The following is a 20,525-nucleotide window of genomic DNA, read 5'->3' on the forward strand; positions in this document are numbered from 1 at the left end:
GGAGCTTACAGGCAGCGTGGATGGCCGCCTAATTCCCTAGTTCTGCCGTTACCACCGAATATCCTTAATAATCCTACAACACAGCATGCTATTTGGCTCCCATATCGCATTGTCACGCATCGGAAGTGCCCGGGAACCTTCCGAACCGACGGCACGAAAGCGAGCTTGAAGTTCTGGGCGGCGGAGAGTTGGTGTTACAACGGGAGGCGGTAGGCCGCGAGCCGCGGTCCCCAGTGATTCCTGGATCCGGGCGACGTCGCAGTGCGTGCGGCCGGGAGAGGTGAGCCGGCCCCTGTATCCAGAGTGCTGCGACTGGAGCTACGAAAATCCTGGCCCGGGATTGACTACACACCGCGGACCCCTGAGTGAGGTGGGCGGACACACAAAGTGGACTTAGACCGCCGGGAGACGGTGAGACCACGCCGCTCTGTAAGGGTGCACTTTTGGGGCCCCCGGCGCTGCCGGATCGGGGCTGCGGCCTTGATGTGCTGGGAGGAGCGGGGGCACAGCGGAGACACTGCAGTGGCCGTCTAGTGTGGCTGGGTGCTGGCAGTCAGCAACGGAGGAACGGCTACCTTCACTTGAGAGCCCACGGCCTCGGAGGTTCGCTTCGCGGGGCGTCACTGCCTCCGGGCCCTTCATACAGCCGCTCACACGGGGGTTCTCTCGCATATCCTCCGGAGGAACTTCCCGGCAGGCCAGGACTTGCGCTAGGTGGGGAGCCGCATTGCAGGCACGGTCAGACAGAGTCGTCAGCAATTTGGGGGGCTGTGCCCTGGTGGGCAACGGCATACCTGGAGTCGGGCCCGGTCCGTGGGCCGCCCTCCCCATACCCTATCGAATCCTGTTGGGTGGGACTGGTACAGGCTTCCACCGTGTCGCCTAGAGCGCACATCTGAACACACGGCGACCTCTCTCCTGCCCCCTCCCCCCCTGAGAGGCTGTCTTCTCCCGAGAGGAATCGCAGACACGGTCTACTGTGCCAACATGGGAAAAGGAGATACCAAGCAGAGCAGACTGCCTTTTTCGCAGCGGTGGATGCCGACAAAGAGCCCTCCGACCCAGCACAGCGAGGACGCACGAATGGAAGAGGCCCAGGTGGAGGACTCAGACCTCAAAACCATGCTCCGGTCGATGGAACAGAGTATCCAATCAAGTATAACCGCGCTGGGATCAAAGATGGACGCCATGTCCTACAGGATGGACCGCATGGCGGAACGGCTGGATAAACATGCTGAGAAACATGATATGGCTGAAAGAAGACTCACGGAGGTAGAGGAGGCTCAGACGGAGCTGGACACAGCTCACAGGCGAGTGGAGACCCTCATGAGATCCCTACAAGACAAGACGGAGGATTTGGAGGCGCGGTCTTGGCGCAGTAACCTCCGAATCACGGGCCTGCCGGAGTCTACACAGACTGGTAAGATGGAACTCTTCATTGAGAGACTGCTCACCATGCTCCTGGGGAACGGGGTGTTCTCGGCGATGTTCGTGGTGGAGCGAGCGCATCGGACTCTGGGCCCGCGGCCGAAGCCGGGGTTGCCTCCCCGCCCAATTATAGCAAAACTACTCAACTATAGGGACAGAGACACTGCGCTCAGGCTAGCGCGAGCCAAAGGGGATCTGCAATTTGAGGGTTCCGCTATCTCTATATTCCCGGATTTCACGGCCAGAGTGCAGGAAGCTTGAAAACACTTTGCCCCCCACAAGAAACGCCTTAGGGAACTGGGTTTAGACTACGCGATGCTGTACCCGGCCAAATTGAGAGTCAAAAAGCAGGGCCATTCGCACATTTTCATGGACCCTACGGAGCTCCAAAAGGCCTTGAAAACCTGGTCTAAGGAAAAGAGGAATGGCAACGCGGACCAGCAGATGGATAACGACAGGGGCCAACTGGATGAGCAGGAGTGATCTGGGGGTGCCTACTTGTTAGAGGGGTGGTTCCGCAGTGGATTCTGGTTGAGGCGGAGACCCCCTGCCGGGTGGGGACTTAGAGAAGATCGGACAGCCCACAACGCGCTCTGGCTACTTCATGCAGATAAGTGATGGTTGGGTTTTGGGGGAGCAGAGCATGCTTATCTGAAGTATTATCAGTCGAAGCAGGAAAGAGACACGGCACCTCACTCCCCACTCTCACTACACTGGGACCGGAGCCTGCTCCTATACTGGGGATGGAGAGATAGACATTGATCTTCTGTAGAGAATACTGATATGGTGCATGACATTGCTCTGATTCTTGTAGAGGTGGTGCGAGGCGGGGGGGGGGAGTGGTCAGGCCTCTGTGTGGAAAGGTTGTAGTAGAGTAGGCGCTGACTTGCAACCTTTGCCCCCGAGTGCATTGCTTTTGTGGGTGTTGCGAATGTTGTTGGGGTGGGATCGGTGGGTTGGGGACCGGAGGGACCAACTTGGGGTGGGTCTGCTGTGGGAGGGGGGATGGAGGGATGGGCAATTGGTATTCATGTTTGTAGTTTTGATGCTGGTTCCTCAAGCTGACCGAAAGAGTGAATGTTGTGCTGTGATGACTCTCTACTGTAGTCCTTCCCAATGGCACAGATGACTAGTACCGCCGGAGTGCACACTGGAAACCCGATGGAAACCCTTAGGGATTTAACCTGGAATGTTAGAGGATTGAACGATTACAGGAAATTGCGGAAGGTGTTACATTATTTACAAAGACACCATATTGACCTGGCTCTTTTCCAGGAAACACATCTCCCTCTCACTAGTAAAATGTTACAACACAGGGGTCTGTCAGGAAACCCCACGGTAGCCGGGTTTACTACACACTCAAGGGGGGTTCTGACTTGGGTAAATCCGAGATCTAATCTGGATCTGAGACTGGTGCAAGCAGACTCTGAGGGTAGGTACCTCATCTCTAGATGCTCGGGGAAGGGACACGAGCTACTAGTGGTTAATGTGTACGGGCCAAACTACGACTCTCCGGAGTTCTACGAAAAGCTAGCACGAAGTTGTTGGGCTGAGGTAATATAAATTTTATGGTCATGTTGTGTTCCCTAGCGAGTACCCCACCGACTCCATGTACGAGTTAAAAGTGCATGTAACTTCCCTCCTGTACCAGCTATGAAGACGCAAATACATTTGCGTCCAACGTTAACTTGTCCTCTTTCAGACCCACCATGAATGGGTTTGATGGTCCGTTCCTAAGTATGCTATGCCAACGTCTTTTTGAAGTGTACTCCTACGTTTTTCAGCCTGGCTGAAAGTAGGCCCTGAATCTCTGCCATCGAGCCTCTTTTCTGGCTTCTGACTGCGAGGGCCTCTGCCCAAGCAGCCCCCGTACCCGTGAACTCTGACTTACTTCTAGCGCGGCCCTCCGTGCTCAGCTCAGCCTGCTGCCTGCCAAGATTGACTATAACCTTCGAGTTATCTGTTTTCCTCCCCGAAGATACATTCCAGCCTACTAGCTTCAGTAAACATCCTTCCTCAGCTACAGGGCTAAAGGGCCGACCTGTCTTTATGCAAGTAATTCATAGCCTCTGTTGCCATGCTTCCATGGAAGGCCCCGTGCCCCCACGCCTCTCATACAGACACTCAGGCGCTTATACACGCACTCACAGCAAGTATAGAATAGCTTCTGCTCTAGAGACCTTTCTGCCCAGATAGCTTAGTTCCTAAACATCAGATATCAGATATGATAGAAGTACAAGTTGATCTGACATGCCAGACTTCTGTCTCTTTCCGTCAGTGTAAATGTCAAGTCCCCTGCACCCCGTCTATCACACGTCATGCAGCTGCGCGCGCATCCAAGCTTCCGATTTCCGCTGACATTGCAACATTCTGTTAGCACCACCCCTTGGTGCCACCCACTTGCGTCACCTATCAGTGACGTTTTCTAGCACACACGCCTAGTTTACGCCTCTTGATGATGTACTAGCACCACGTGTATACTGTTATCTTGTCTTCTCTCAGCTGTTACGCCTCTTACATTGAACATTATGATGTAAATCAAGTATATAAGCTATGTATTGTCAATAAACGACGGCGCGCTCATCTATCCCTTCTGACACCCTGTGTGGTGGTCAGAACATGATATCCTGATTCCTTTATGAGGAATAAAACCCTTAGAAACTCTTACACCACGGACTCTGTTTTCCTTCATTCCGATTGAGTTATTATTGATTACGTACTTACCTGCATAGAAATTAAGAGAGTAAATTAATTATTTACATCATTTTGGCGCCCGAACAGGGACCCCTCCCCCACCTCACGCGCCGGAAGGTGCGTTGCAATCCGTGTCCCCTGCCATCAGTTAGACGGACAACACGTGTACTGGCAGGATTTCCTGCATCCCCCTCTGACACACGGAGGTGACGAAGACTGCGATCAGTGCCCAGACGAGGCGGTGAGGAGTGCGGAGGATCCCGACCAGAGCCCAGCCGAAGGAAGCAAGGTCCGAGGTGTGAAGAGGCCCACCAGTTTTCCGAAGTTTTCCGAAGTTTTCCGAAGTTCCGAGTCGAGTCCAGTCGAGTTTTCCGAGGCCTTCTGTTTTCCGTGCTTCCCGGTGAGTACCATTGCTGGGTCGTATCTAGACGGGTTTGGGTACGCAAGTCCGGTCTGCACTGTTTTTAGGCAGTGTATCTGTACTGTTTAGCAGTATATAAAGTATTCCGAATTTCTGCACTGTTACAGCAGTGTATCTGTATCGTTGAGCGGTACATTCAGAGTAGGGGGAAGTTAACTATGTCTTTAAATGTTTCATGTGATTAATGTCGTGGTATGAATGCGATCGTTTTTGTGCATTATTGTGTTTTTTGTATAAATAGTTACAGTTGACATTAAGTATCAAGGATCAAGCATTCCAGTATCAAGTAGGCACAATGCCGTTTTTCAACAAATTAAAGCAGATAGGAACTAGGAAAGGGATGTTAGAGGAAGAGATTCCAATCCCCCCTAGGGACACTCCAGGTAATTTCATGTATAATAAGCATGGCATAGACGCCATCTTGTATCTAGAGTTATGGACAGATTATACCAAGCACCTAGAGGAAAGATACCGATGGCCAGTTAACGGAACATGGGATGCCGAGTGCATCATAAAGGTAGAAGAAATATTACGGAAAAAGAAAGCTAGACAATCTCAGAAAGACGCCATAGAATTTTGGCGTAAAGAATCACGTAAACGTGCTGATAGAGCACTCCGTAGAGAAGACAGGCTTAAAGAATCAGAAAAAGCCCAAGAAAATGAATTAGTTACTGAGGGAATTCGAGTAAAAGTAGAACAAATAGATCGTATCCTAAATGGCAAAGTGAACAACATGTATCTTTTGGCCGATGGTACCCCTGACGCCATTTCAGAAATACCGAAAAATTTGCCGTCACCATTAGTTCCAACTAAAGTAATGCATAAGACTACTAAAGACATATTCCTAAATTCATATCTCGAAGATGTAGCGCCAGCTTACACCAATCTGCCTGTTCGTGCCCTGCCTACTGACAGGGCCGGGGGTGGTACTGGCCCCCAAGATCACGCTCAGCCGACACCGAAAAAGACTAGTTCCGTTCCGCCAGCTCCGCCACTTCCCTCACCTAAAACTGATTTACCGAAACCACTTCAATCAGATCCTACTAAAAGACAAATTCAGATACTGACTACACACAGAGATAATGCCCAAGTTTCCGCTTCAGAAGGTGCGACCGCGGGTCTCCAGACCCCGCCACCGACTCACAGATTAAATCTCAGAGGTATGCAGAGTCCTTTTACGCACAGATCCCCCCGTTCTTCTAATTCATCCCGTCTTGATGCACTAAAAGAAAATATGTCAGTTTGTAGATATGATCCAGAACCTGGACAGGACGACTTAATGATATTAGCGTCTTTACGGTTAAGATCTGCTACTGATAGTTTGTTATGTTATGCAGGAATGAAGGAGCACCTAGATAGAATATATGAGTTCGTTCAAACGGGAAAGGACCCCGACAGTATTAAGGATGCCCTGGAGAAACAGAAAGTTACCATGCAAGCACTGATACTACGATTTTTCATAAATTGTCTAATAAGAGAACGAGACAGGCCCGGAACAGAGCAGAGTGAATTGGATGCATTGAACAAGTGGGGTCAAAATATAGCCGATGGAAAACATGACAGACAAAATTGCATAGAGGCCATGTATAAAAAGATTAAGAAAGTAGTGATAGCAGTACACGAGAAAGAGAAAGAAAAGGCTCCCTCCGAGGAGGAAGAAGAATCTGAAGAACCAGAACCAACTACAAGCACTATAGCATATGTAGGTAAGGGAACTTATCTTAGGAAGGGTATCCGTCCAGAAAGCAAGAGAGTTTTCTTCTCTGCCTTAACGAATCCGAATTCTGCTGAACATCAGTTCCAGGAAACTGATAAACGGCTTCGAGATCGAGTTGGGTACCATGTACTCAATTCTATGGATGAACAAGAATTAGCCCGATCAGCGGTATCATGGGCCGAAAATGCAGACATATATAATGATGACACCGTAGCCCAGACATTTCTGAACCTCTCCCCCGACGAACAGAAATTAGCAGGTATATATATGATTCAGCACCTTCTCATTAAGTACAGAAAACATTATTCCGATCCAGGTCCCTTACATGAGACACTAGAAGCACTACTGATGGATAGATGGAGAGGCCTAAGCACTAAATTAGTTCAAATAATTCTAGAACAACGACGCAGATATGATACTTTTGTAAGTCCTGAATATGTTCCCGCCCCACCTCCAGAAAGGAAAATGTACCATATGCAGTGCGGGGGTGGTATTGAAAGTCAGAACCCCTTGCGAGAAGTGCACCCTGTTATGGGTGAGGATAAAATTTTGAAACGCGTGTATGTACACACGCCTCTAACTAAATTAGAACTGTTAGAAATGAAGAAATTAGTACCATGCCATGATAAAGACCCTGCAGGTTTCCATAGAGAGCTTAAAGACATGTTACTGATGGGGGACTACACATATGATGATATCATGAAAATGTTGAAAGTATTATTGCCTACGGGTATATTCGAGAAATTAAAGGAAAAGGACTGGGAGGTGGGAGACGCAAAGATTGCCTGGGCAGAAATAGAGGATGAAGAAAAGAAACGGGTTCCAGGGTTAGGCCTTGGGGACAAAACTAAAGCATTACCAGGTTTAATAGTACAGGTCCTGCCCAGATTATTGACAACTAGAAAGGAGGATTGGGATGCAATCTCGTCCTGTAAACAGAAACATGATGAAGATACTAGCGACTTTTATTCAAGATTCGAGAAATGTTTTATTATCAATAGTGGCCTCCAGCCAAGTAGCGAGTCGTACCCACATCTTTTCGTATCAAAGTTAGTAGAGAATTCCCTACCGTTAGTTAAAAATAGAGTGTATAAAGTCGAGAGTACATGGCAAGCAAATACGCCATCCCAGATGTTACAAATGTTACAATATCACCAGAATAGAATTAGGGAAGAACAAGATCAGGAACAGAAGCGCATGAAAGACACGAAAATGAAAATGTTAGTAGCCCAGACGGTCCCATCCGACAGTCACAGAAAAAGTACGACCCAGACAAGTCACACTGCAGCTCCTGTTAAAGGGACATGCAATTATTGCAAGCAGCCAGGTCACTACGTACACGAATGTGCAGTTCTGAAACATAACATAGCGACAGGTAAAACTAAAGAGAGACCGCATCCTCCTAGACAAGACCATAACCAGCATCAGTCTACACAGAATACACAGCCCATGCATGCATCCGCACAGACAGCACAGACCGTAGCAGTACCACAGCCACAGCCCATTGCTGCAACCCAGCAAGTCTCACAACAGATGTACCAGTATGCCCAGTCTGCTTACCCCGAATATTCCCGATATACATGAAACAGCCTAGAGAGGGAAGGTGGCTTGCCTCTTATCGAGATTCCTGTAGATCAAGAAGGTCCTTATGTACACAGTCAAGTATTGGGGAAAGATAGAAAGTTTTTAATTGACACAGGGGCAAGTCGCACTACAATAAGTCATGACGAAGTTCCAGGGGCACCCCTCTCAGGCTCACAAAATGTTTCCCTTGGGTTTTCAGGACAGCCTATTGTAAATGAAGTATCAGAACCAGTTCCCCTGGCTGTGGGTCCGTTATCACGCGTTACAGACCTGTTACTAACAAAATCATGTCCGGAGAATCTGTTAGGAATTAAAACACTGAAGGCTCTAGGAGCTATAATATGTTGCTCCCCGGAGGGGGTTAGACTCTTTCTGCGGGATTTCAAGGGTCATTACGTCCTTCGTGAGTTTGACGTCAGATTGAAAAATGTACCTGATTACTTGTGGGCAAAAGGCCCAACTGATGTAGGATGTATGCACATTACACCATACCGCGTTACCCTCAAGGCAGGTGTTGTATTACCCAGAATCAGACAATACAAGTTACCACCCGATGCTGTAGCGGCTTTACTGAAAATCATTGAAGAGCTCATTGCCCAAGGAGTGGTCGTCGAAACCGACTCCAATATCTGTAATTCACCCATCATTCCGATTCTTAAACGTACTGATCCCAATGCACCGCCAGTATATCGGCTGGTGATTGATCTTCGAGAATTGAATAAATGCATTATCCCACAGTATCCTGTGGTCCCCGATATATCATCTCTCTTGACTGCTATTGATTCAGAAGCAACGTTCTTTACTGTAATTGATCTCAAGAACGCCTTCTTCAGCGTGCCTATTGATCCCGAGAGCCAATATCTCTTCGGATTCTGTTTAAATGGACGCAGTTTCAAATTTTCGCGCGCACCTCAAGGATTCACAGAAAGCCCCAGCATCTATAGTCAAGCACTGAAAAGACAACTAGATTGTATTCAAATGCCAGTTAACACCGCTTTACTACAATACGTCGATGATCTGCTGATCACCGCACGAAGTGAGCCCGAATGTGAAAAAGCATCACTGACAGTTTTACATTTCCTGGCCGACAAGGGACACAAGGTGTCTCCTTCGAAGCTACAATTCTGCGCTCAGCAAGTTGTGTACTTGGGTCACTTACTGTCCAAAGTGGGGAGACAGCTCACTCCCGATCGCATTCAGTTAATTGTGAACATGCCGCAACCCAAGACACAAAAGGAAGTGCGGGCCTTCATAGGCCTCACCTCGTACTGCAGACAATGGATTCCCCAGTATGCATTTTTAGCTAAACCACTCATCCAGTTAACGACACAGGAGGCAGCAACTTCGACTGTCCTCCCTTGGACTCAGGAACACACACAAGCTTTTGAAGAATTAAAGAAAGTTTTATGCCAAGCACCAGTTTTAGCGACACCATGTTACAGCAAACTGTTTACACTTTTTGTTACAGAACGTGATGGTACAGCGTTGTCTGTCCTCACTCAAGACCAAGCAGGTTCACATAAGCCTTGTGCTTATTTTTCTAGTACATTGGATTCAGTAGCTCAAGCACTCCCTGCGTGCTTAAAGTCAGTAGCAGCAACAGCGTTAGCAATAAGACAAAGTGATTCAATTGTTTTAGGTCATCAGTTAACAGTTCAAGTACCACATTCTGTAGAGGTTTTGTTAAACAGAACCCAGACTCAACACTTAACTATAGCACGACTGACAGGTTATGAATTAACACTATTCCAGCCACACATAGAAATCAGACGTTGCAGCATCCTGAACCCAGCAACACTGTTACCTACAGTTACGACAGATCCAGCTCCGCATGATTGTATAGAAATAATTAATGCAGTAACTAAGCCTAGACGAGACTTAACAGATGTCCCATTGACAAATCCAGACCTGACACTTTATGTGGATGGTTCATGCATGAGAACAAGTACAGGAGAATTAGTGGCCGCGTACGCCGTGACCACTGAAACTGAAATTAAAGAAACACATCGTATTGACACACTGTCTGCTCAAGCAGCAGAGCTCATCGCTCTGACTCGAGCCTGTATTCTAGCCAAGAACAGAAATGTTAACATATACACAGATTCCCGCTATGCCTTCGGAGTTGTACACGACTTCGGAGTCCTCTGGCAAGAACGAGGTTTTCTGACTTCTCATGGGGCCAAGATACAACATGGCCCCCTCATTCAAGCACTGTTAGAAGCAATACATTTGCCCTCGGGCATATCAGTCATGAAGTGTAAGGCACATACTAAAGTCACAGATTCTGTTTCCCAGGGTAACGACCTGGCAGACCAGACAGCAAAACATACAGCACTGACTCACACCCAGACTACTGATGTGACAAAGACAATAGTCCAAACCCAGTGTATGGCAGTTAGAGATCCCGCCCTAGACGTAATTGACATCCAGACACATGCTACTCCAGAGGAGATAAAGAAATGGACTGAACTAGGAGGGATTCAGACAGACCAAGGTTGGGTGACGAAGGGAAAATCTATATGGTTTCTCCCCGACTCAATGGTTCAAGTCATGATAAATACAGCACATAGTCCTGCCCATCTTGGAGAGAAAGCCATGTTAGACAGTTTACAGAATCTCTGGTACAACAAACACTTACGAGCAGCAGCAAAACAGAAAGTGCGTACTTGCATGATCTGTTGTCAGTTCAATCCAGGTAAAAGCGTCCCTGTTGAGCAAGGTGGATTCCATCCTCCCGATCACCCTTTTGAAGTCCTCCAGATGGATTATATCCAGATGAATAGCTGTAGAGGATTTAAGTATGTTCTTGTAATCGTTTGTGCTCTGTCCCGCTGGACCGAAGCATACCCAGTCCCAGACTACACTGCTCCGACCACTGCCAGACAGTTGGTTCGTGAATTCTTCCCACGGTACGGTTTGCCCCGTGTCGTGTATTCAGATAACGGACAGCCGTTCTCGTCCGAGCTGATGAAACAAGTTTCCCTCTTGCTAGGATATCAGTGGAGGTTCCACTGTGTCCGACATCCCGAAGCAGCTGGCCTTGTAGAAAGGCATAATCAGACACTAAAAATCCGTCTTGCCAAGATCTGTCAAGAAAAAGGGGTCGACTGGATAGTCGCCCTGCCCGTGGCACTATTCTACATGAGAATGGTCGCCCACTCGAGATCAGGGCTATCTCCGTACGAAGTGGTCTTTGGAAGACCGCCGAATATGTGGGGGACGCCCGTTCCGAAAAAGATCACTGATATTGATTGTAACATGTTGACAGATTACCTTGCCTCCTTGATGTCTGCACTCCAATCATGTCGTTCACAGGTCGCCGCAGCCTTCCCCGACAACACCGATGTAAAGGCGCATGAGGTCCGTCCAGGGGACCTGGTACTCGTCAGGAACTTCGACCGGAAAAGTCCGCTGGAGCCCCGCTGGAAGTCTCCGAAGACCGTTCTGCTTACCACCAGGACCGCCGTGAAAATCGAGGGGAGAAAGGGGTGGGTCCACACGAGTCACATCAAGCTATGCAATGAACTAAAAAACGGACTGAAACAGGACTCTGACTCGTCCACCCCCACCAAAGACTGTGTTGAAGCACAAGACGTTACTGTGCCTAAAAGAGAAAAGACTCCTCAAGAACTTTACCGTATGAAGCTTCGATCTAGCAAGTCAGACAGTTTAATTGTTTAAGTCCTCCCCTAGGTGAATCGGTTAAATAGTTTCTGACATGTATCCCCTAGATCGAGTTAGAGAGAGAGAGGAAAAGAGAAGAACATATTGCAAATCACTCCGTAGTCACTGCATAGTGACACTAATTATCATGTTTATTCTGAGTATTCTAATTATTATTGCCAGCATTCTGCTCCCTATGTACTGGCCTATTTTCAGGCGTAAACAATCTGCTTACAATGCCTCTGCTGAACACACTTTTAGTGAACTTCCTGCACATGAACTCTCTTACAGACTTGCGCTGCGCAACAATACATTCATTAGTATGTTACACCATTCCCATCAGACAAGTAATGCTACAGACTGTTGGATATGTGGCCGACTCCCTCCCTACCAGAATTACAAGGGAGCTCTGCCTCTCTTTCCGTACCCATTCACTCACAATGGCTCTTGTGGAGCATGGTTTAAAATAATTAACTCTTTAGATCCTGATATTGCTGTTTTCGATGGGGGCTGGGTTTGGGGAAACTTGAACTTAGTCCTACTCAACGTCTGTTATCCTGATAAAGAGGGACTTCCCACTCGAATAGGAACTGATCTAGAAAATGAAGTATATGGATTAGGTAATTACACAATTAGCCTTATGATCCTCACTGTTGAATCTGAAACTGCTCCAGTTTTGCCCCATATGTTAGTATTACCAGTCACAGGTGAATTATGTGTTAGCAAGAAAGGTTCAGTACACGTAGGTCATAGTAAATGCACTACTGTGGTCGAGTTCAGTGACCATGGTAAATCGTCTTTTAAAGCTACCAGTCATTCCTATTTTGTTTGTGGTCATACCGCATACATACGTTTGCCCCCAGATTGGGACGGTACCTGTTACATTGCATTCCTTCTGCCACCTGTTTTCCTAGCTCCTCCTGATTACCATAGAAACACGAATCTAGCACCGAATAGACCCAAAAGAGATATTCCCCTTGTCGACTACACAGAAACGGCATGGGAACAGTACACTGATTTCAATAAAGGATTCTTTTTCTTCCTAGGACCTGTCCAAAACAGTAAATTAATACGCAGATTAACGAGAACACTTGAAGCAGTAGTGAACGAAACTGCCTCCGCTCTAGGTAACCTAACAGAGGAGCAGTCCGCTATACGGACTGTTGTCCTTCAAAATCGTCTTGTGATTGACGTCATCTTGGCAGATAGAGGTGGAGCCTGTAAGGTCATCGGGTCAAGTTGCTGTGTTTTCATTCCACAAAATGCACCATCTGTCTATCAAGCTATCACCCGTTTACATAAAATTGCAAATCAGATACATCAGAATCCAGGCACCTGGACTTGGTCCGGTTGGTTCTGGACTACGTTAACAGCTTGGGGATGGAAGATCTTATCCTTCCTAGGCATTGGTCTTGTTATAGTATTCAGTTGTTGCCTATGCCTGCAGTGTGGGCCAGCGATATGTGGACTGTGTGCCACATCCTGCATTGAGCATTCCAGTTGCCTCTCAAACAGTCAAAGAAAGAAAGACGAACATATAATGTTACAAGAACAAACCGATCGATTTATGAGGATCGACATATCATGAAGGGTCCGTAGGGAACAAGGAGGGAATGAGGTAATATAAATTTTATGGTCATGTTGTGTTCCCTAGCGAGTACCCCACCGACTCCATGTACGAGTTAAAAGTGCATGTAACTTCCCTCCTGTACCAGCTATGAAGACGCAAATACATTTGCGTCCAACGTTAACTTGTCCTCTTTCAGACCCACCATGAATGGGTTTGATGGTCCGTTCCTAAGTATGCTATGCCAACGTCTTTTTGAAGTGTACTCCTACGTTTTTCAGCCTGGCTGAAAGTAGGCCCTGAATCTCTGCCATCGAGCCTCTTTTCTGGCTTCTGACTGCGAGGGCCTCTGCCCAAGCAGCCCCCGTACCCGTGAACTCTGACTTACTTCTAGCGCGGCCCTCCGTGCTCAGCTCAGCCTGCTGCCTGCCAAGATTGACTATAACCTTCGAGTTATCTGTTTTCCTCCCCGAAGATACATTCCAGCCTACTAGCTTCAGTAAACATCCTTCCTCAGCTACAGGGCTAAAGGGCCGACCTGTCTTTATGCAAGTAATTCATAGCCTCTGTTGCCATGCTTCCATGGAAGGCCCCGTGCCCCCACGCCTCTCATACAGACACTCAGGCGCTTATACACGCACTCACAGCAAGTATAGAATAGCTTCTGCTCTAGAGACCTTTCTGCCCAGATAGCTTAGTTCCTAAACATCAGATATCAGATATGATAGAAGTACAAGTTGATCTGACATGCCAGACTTCTGTCTCTTTCCGTCAGTGTAAATGTCAAGTCCCCTGCACCCCGTCTATCACACGTCATGCAGCTGCGCGCGCATCCAAGCTTCCGATTTCCGCTGACATTGCAACATTCTGTTAGCACCACCCCTTGGTGCCACCCACTTGCGTCACCTATCAGTGACGTTTTCTAGCACACACGCCTAGTTTACGCCTCTTGATGATGTACTAGCACCACGTGTATACTGTTATCTTGTCTTCTCTCAGCTGTTACGCCTCTTACATTGAACATTATGATGTAAATCAAGTATATAAGCTATGTATTGTCAATAAACGACGGCGCGCTCATCTATCCCTTCTGACACCCTGTGTGGTGGTCAGAACATGATATCCTGATTCCTTTATGAGGAATAAAACCCTTAGAAACTCTTACACCACGGACTCTGTTTTCCTTCATTCCGATTGAGTTATTATTGATTACGTACTTACCTGCATAGAAATTAAGAGAGTAAATTAATTATTTACATCAGGGCATTCCCCGGCTCCCAGATGCTCTGGGGAGGGGACTTCAATCTAGTGATTGATCCGGCATTAGATAGGTCTTTGGGCCCACGGCACGGCCCTTCAGCGGCAGCAGTTGCACTACAGGCTGAATTACTGACACTAGATTTGGTAGACGTGTGGAGAGGTAGAAACCCCACTAGCGGAGGCTACACACATTACTCAGCATTCCACGACATCCACACCAGGATTGATTATTGGCTGGCTTCCTATTCTACCTCTAGATACATAATGTCCTGCACGGTTTTAGCACGTACTCTCTCGGATCACTCGCCTATACTGCTGGTCCTGGAGACCCCGGTACGTATGATCCCACCTTTTACTTGGCGCTTCCCCCGCACTCACTACTAGATGACAGCTTTAGAGGAGAACTGGCAATTGAAATAGATCTTTTTTTTGAGAAAAATATTGGCTCCGTTGATAGCTTTCAGACAGTGTGGGAAGCGTTTAAGGTGTTTGCACGAGGAGTGGTCATAGCCAAACACTCCAGCGTCCTCAAGGCTATCAGTCAACGCCTGAAATATCTGGAGTTGCAACTGTTAGAACTGGAGAAAAAACAACTGTCTGACCCGGACCCCGCAATAGCGACCCAGATCAGGTCCCTTGTCTCAGATTTCAATGAAGAGGCTGACAGGGAAGTTTACCATCTGGGTAAATACGCGACAGCGAGAACCTATAGAGAGGGTGAGCATCCTAGTTCTCTATTAGCTAACATAATACGCAACAGTAAGAGGGCCCCAAATTTGACTGAGCTGGTAACGACCGCTGGGGAGGATGTCACGTCAGATGAAGAAATAAGAGACTTTTACTCGGAGCTGTACACATCTAAGACGGAAAATCTGGAGGCAGACATGGACGAATACCTAGACCATATACAAATGCCGTTCTTAACACACTCGGATAGGGAATTCTTAATGTCTCCCATACAGGGAGACGAGATATTGGAAGCTCTGACTAGCATGCGCGTGCACAGTGCCCCGGGGGCAGATGGGTTGACCGTGGGATTTTAAAAGGCGTTTAAAGATAAATTAATTCCACATCTCTCCTCACTTTTCGATGAGATATGTGAAGAGGGTTACATGCCACAATCTATGAGAGAGGCGTTAATAGTTCCCATTCTCAAACCTGGGAAACCCCATAATGCCTGTGGTTCGTACAGACCATTGTCTTTACTGAATATTGATGCGAAGCTGTACGCTAAGATTCTTGCAACACAACTTGCTTTAATAGCTCCAGAAATAGTGGCTCCAGAGCAGTCTGGATTTATTCCAGGGAGGAACCTGAACTACAACATCCGCACGGTACTGGGGACCATTCAACACGTCAGACAGGACTCGAGGGCGGTTGCCATCTTCTTAGACATGGAGAAGGCCTTTGACTCCGTGGAGTGGCCATTCATGCTGCGGGTTTTGTGAAAGTTGGGTCTCGGGGAACCGTTCCTGCAAATGATTGGCGCTTTGTACTGGAAGCCGATGGCCAGACTGCGCTTAGGAGATCGAGTGTCTGACCCATTTACGATCAGTAGGGGCACCAGACAGGGCTGCCCTCTCTCTCCATTGTTGTACGCGCTGGTTGCAGAACCTCTGGCCTGTGCGCTACGGGAATACCACTGGCACCGAGGAGTTATCTTCCCGTCATATAAGATTGTGATCTCAACTTACGCTGATGATACACTTTTGTATGTCCGCAACCCTGAAGCGAACCTGACTGCAGTTTTACGGGAGGTGGTCCACTTTGGAGCGCTCTCCGGTCTTAAAATTACCTGGAACAAGTCGGTGGTATTCCCGCTGACCCCGGAAGACGACCCGCTTCGATTTGGAATATCCGCTGCAGTGGTCTACTGACCCGGTGCGATATTTAGGAGTAATGATTCACTCGGACTCAGAGGTGTTGTTCCATGAGAACTATGGGGTGGCCTTTAGTAAATGTGAAGATGATGTAGAGAGGTGGTGCAGACTCCCATTATCATTGATGGGGCATATTGCCATCATGAAGATGGTTGTGTTGCCCCGATTCCTTTTCCTCTTTAATACTTTACCTGTCATACTGTCGAGGGCTTTCTTCAAGAACCTGACGAAACTTATGGTTCGTTTAGCTTGGGGCGGGAAACAGCCGAGAGTGCAATGGAACACGCTCACGCTCCCGTACGAGCTGGGGGGCCTCGGAGCTCCAGACATGGAGCGTTACTACAGAGTCGCGCAGGCTACCCATTTACATACATGGCTGCATGGAGAAGAAACCATCCCACATGTAAAACTGGAGAGATTGTTTGCAGACCCCCTTCCATTGCCAGCCACGATTTGTACTCCCATGGACCGCAGGGTTGGAGTGCTAGACTCAATCACTGCCACGAAACATGCGTGGCATTCGCTACTGAAGGCCAGAGGAGGCAACTTGATTTATTCCCCCCTAATGGCTGTGGAATGGATGCGGTGGCTGCCGCCGGTCGAGGAGAAGGGCGTAGTTCGAGCATTGCGTGAGCTGGGAATAGTGACAGCCGGGGAGCTGTTTGTAGATAGCATTGTAAAAACTTGGGAACAGGTCGCTCAGGCAGCGGATAGCGCGACTCTAATGCAGAAGTTTCAGTTTCACAGAGTTCGTAGTGCTCTGCGAGACATACTGGGCCCGGATATGGAGGAACCTCCTGAGGTACCGGAACTTTCCCTCGTTATTAAATCGGAGCATGATGACACACCTTTACAAGGCGATCATTCCCCACAGAGCCCAAGAACCCTCGAAGGCCAGGCTTGCTTGGCAGAGTGATCTACAGATCACTATAGACGACACAATGTGGAAATACTGCTGTACGAACACCAGAAAGATCTCCTTAAATGGAAGACACCGGCTGATCCACTTTAAGTTTCTGCAGAGGGTTTATTACACTCCAGAACATTTACACAGGTACGGTCTAAGACAAACGCCGGACTGCGAGAGGTGTCACGCCCTTTCGGCTGACTTCCTCCACTTGGCATGGGGATGCCCCAGAATACACGAATTCTGGGAGTCAGTGCTAGCGGAATTGGGAGAAATACTTGATTTCGAGGTGCCGGCGGATGCGGCCCTTGCGCTGCTGGGACACTCCAGGAATTTGCCAGTGGCGCTGCGACGACTGGCAGACATGGGTTTATTACTGGCCCAACGTGCGGTGGCACAATGTTGGATGAGGGGTCCCCTCCCGACGAAGAAACGGTGGGCTAGGGACATGCTATACTTCTGCACTCAGTCAGAACATTACAGTGAACTGCTTCCCCCCACGAGCCGCCCAAAGAACTTCTGGGGTCTGTATAATACCTTCAGGAGTTCCAGAGAAGACACTCATGGTACCCAACCTGACGGACAAGAGGAGACACGATAGTGCTGGTAGAATCAAGTTCACATATAACCTCATAGTGGAGGCATCCCGCTGTCTTGGTTCGGGGGTCAGCCAGGTACTCTGCGAGGCATGCGGGTCACTTCCCAACAGATATGCGCACACACCGTGAGAGATGAGGCGTTTCTCTCACTCTTGCTGCCAGTGGCCCGGTATGGGAAGGTACACTTAAGACACTTTGGGAGGGCTGCACACATGGAAGGACATCACACTAACAGATGCATCACGTAGAGAGCTAGCTAGACAACACATTGACCTGGGGACTAGGTTAGGAACCAGGGGGGGGGAGTTATAGGGTGTTGGTAATTTAAGGGTGGGGGGTTGTACTTAGGGGCCTTTAAGTTAGCGAGGGTTGTCTTAATCCAGAAAATACACCTCTGTATCCTGCTGTTAAGATAAGCCTTACACTGTATTTACATATAGATGATTAGTTACCCTGCGACGACTTTTGCGTTTACAGTCCGATTCTCGGAACTATTCACTATGCAAGGGACACTGTACGCCGCCGGACCCTTAGGTTGTCGGCACAATGGCTGTGTATCCGCAATTTGTTGAAAGCTTGATCATTGAGAAGGTTGCGCTGCCGGCCCTGGAGGTTGTAGGCTGTTAGCCGTGTATAAACCTGAGTGTGCTAATAAAGGTGTTAAAAAAAAATATGAGAAATGTAAATTTTCAGTTAGTGAAGTCAATTATCTAGGTCACAGTATATCAGCTTTGGGGTTTTCACCTAAGAAAGATTTGGTGGATACCATACAAAATTTAGCGTCACCAAAGAACAAAGAGGAAATTGTTTCTTTTTTAGGTATTGTCGAATATTATGGTAAATTTATAAAAAATCTAGCAAGTAAATCTTGTAGTTTAAGGACTCTATTAGGAAACAATAAAGCATTTATGTGGTCAGAAGAATGCCAAAAAGAATTTGAAGATATAAAACAAATTTAGTTGATGCTCCAGATTTGCAAGCATTTATTCCTTTTGAAGAAACTTTTGTTATAACTGAAGCTAGTTCAAAGGGCTTAGGTGCTATTCTAAAACAAAAAAGAGGTGGAAAGGAAAAACGTATTGCTTGTGCTTCAAGGAGTTTGAGGGGTCCAGAACTAAACTATTCGGTGATAGAAAAAGAAGGTCTAGCAATCTTTTGGGCTCTGAGAAAATTAAAAAAATTTCTTTGGGGTTTAAAATTTAAAGTTTGTTCAGATCATAAACCTTTAAAGGAAATTTTTACGATGAAAGGTTTGGATAGTGTTTCTTCAAGGATCAAAAAATGGGTCATTGGTCTTCAGGAATTTAATTTTATTGTGGATTATATACCAGGTGTAGAAAATGTGACCGCAGGCTGTCTTTCACGTTTAGTTGGTAATGTTTCTGAAGGTGGTGTTGAGGAAGAAATCTGTGAAAATTAGGTTAATATTTGTGAGATTACTTCTGGTGTCATACTTAAAGAGGGGTGGTTGGAAGAAAACAGAAAGGATAGTGAAATTTCAAATGTGATTAATCTTGTTTTTAATTATTTCTAGTTTTTACAAATCTTTGTCTAAAGTTTGGCATTTGGTTATAAATGAATGATCTATGGAAAATTGGATTCTTTTAAGGGGTTCTAAGTTAGTTCCTCCTAATTCTTTAAGGAAAAGGTTAATTGAGGAGGCTCATCAAGGTCATTTAGGCATTGTTAAAACCAAGGAAAAAATGTGATGCTTATTCTGGTGGCCAGGCATGGATCTGGAGATTAAAAGAGAAGTAAGAGAGTGTTTGCAATGTAAAGTAAGTGATAAGATTCTTGTTTCTCATACTGCTCCTATGGTGTGTCGCAATCTTCTGAGTGGTCCTTGGGAGGATATTGCAATAGATATTGTGGGTCCACTTGCTGGTGAACATCGTACTCCTTATCTTCAAATAGACACAAAAACAATGGCAAGGTTTTTTCTGCGCACAATAAGGTTACATCAATCCCCACTTATTTATGTATCTCTCAATGCGGTGTGCTCCAAGGAACAGGGACAGCCACTTTGTCCCTAAAATGAGGACCAGATCTCTGATTCTCATATATAAACAAGAGACAAAATATCCTGAGCACCACTTTTTATATAAGAAGAAGTCCAGTCTCTCTTCTGATTTTGTAGATTTTATTCTTCAATCTTCAACATGTGTGACCTTTTAGTACTTCATTGCACTTCATGCACTTCATAGCCAACACGTGTTTCGTCAGATTAACTATGCTTCAGCATTTCTGACTTCCTCAGGGCTCAGTATCAAGAATTGTTTTCAACTCTGTAGTCAAACAGCTTGATCCATCAAAATAATGATGTGGTATGTGAGATCCTTTTTTAAATCTTCCAGTTCTTCATCTGGAACTGAGTGTTCAACAGAAGAAGTAGTCTGTTGGCTGTAGGAGATCGTGTGTATCTCTTGTGTGCCTCGCTGCATTGGAAATCGGCGTTCTGTATTGCGCTCCACGTTCACTAGCACCGAAGAGCCTAATCACCAACCCTGCCTGTCAGTCCTAGGGCCTCCACTGGAGTTCCACGTAGGATGATCAGAAAGCCCATGGACCAGAATCTGAGCTGTGAATGTCAGCTTTGGGTACAAGAAAGTAATACAGGCATAAGGATTTTTGGGCACCAGAACAGGACGTGTAACTGTGCTCCCCTGGGTGTAGCGCCGTACATGGGTCCGTAAAGCTCAGAGCCATCATGTACTCAGCCAACGTGTTGCTCCCTGTAAGTGAGTCACCTGTACTCCTAGAATGATCTCAACTCACTACATCATTGAAGTACCCACCACCCAAGAG

This window comes from Lissotriton vulgaris, chromosome 4_1 (assembly GCF_964263255.1).
Source record: "Lissotriton vulgaris chromosome 4_1, aLisVul1.2, whole genome shotgun sequence".
Taxonomy (NCBI): Eukaryota; Metazoa; Chordata; class Amphibia; order Caudata; family Salamandridae; genus Lissotriton; species Lissotriton vulgaris.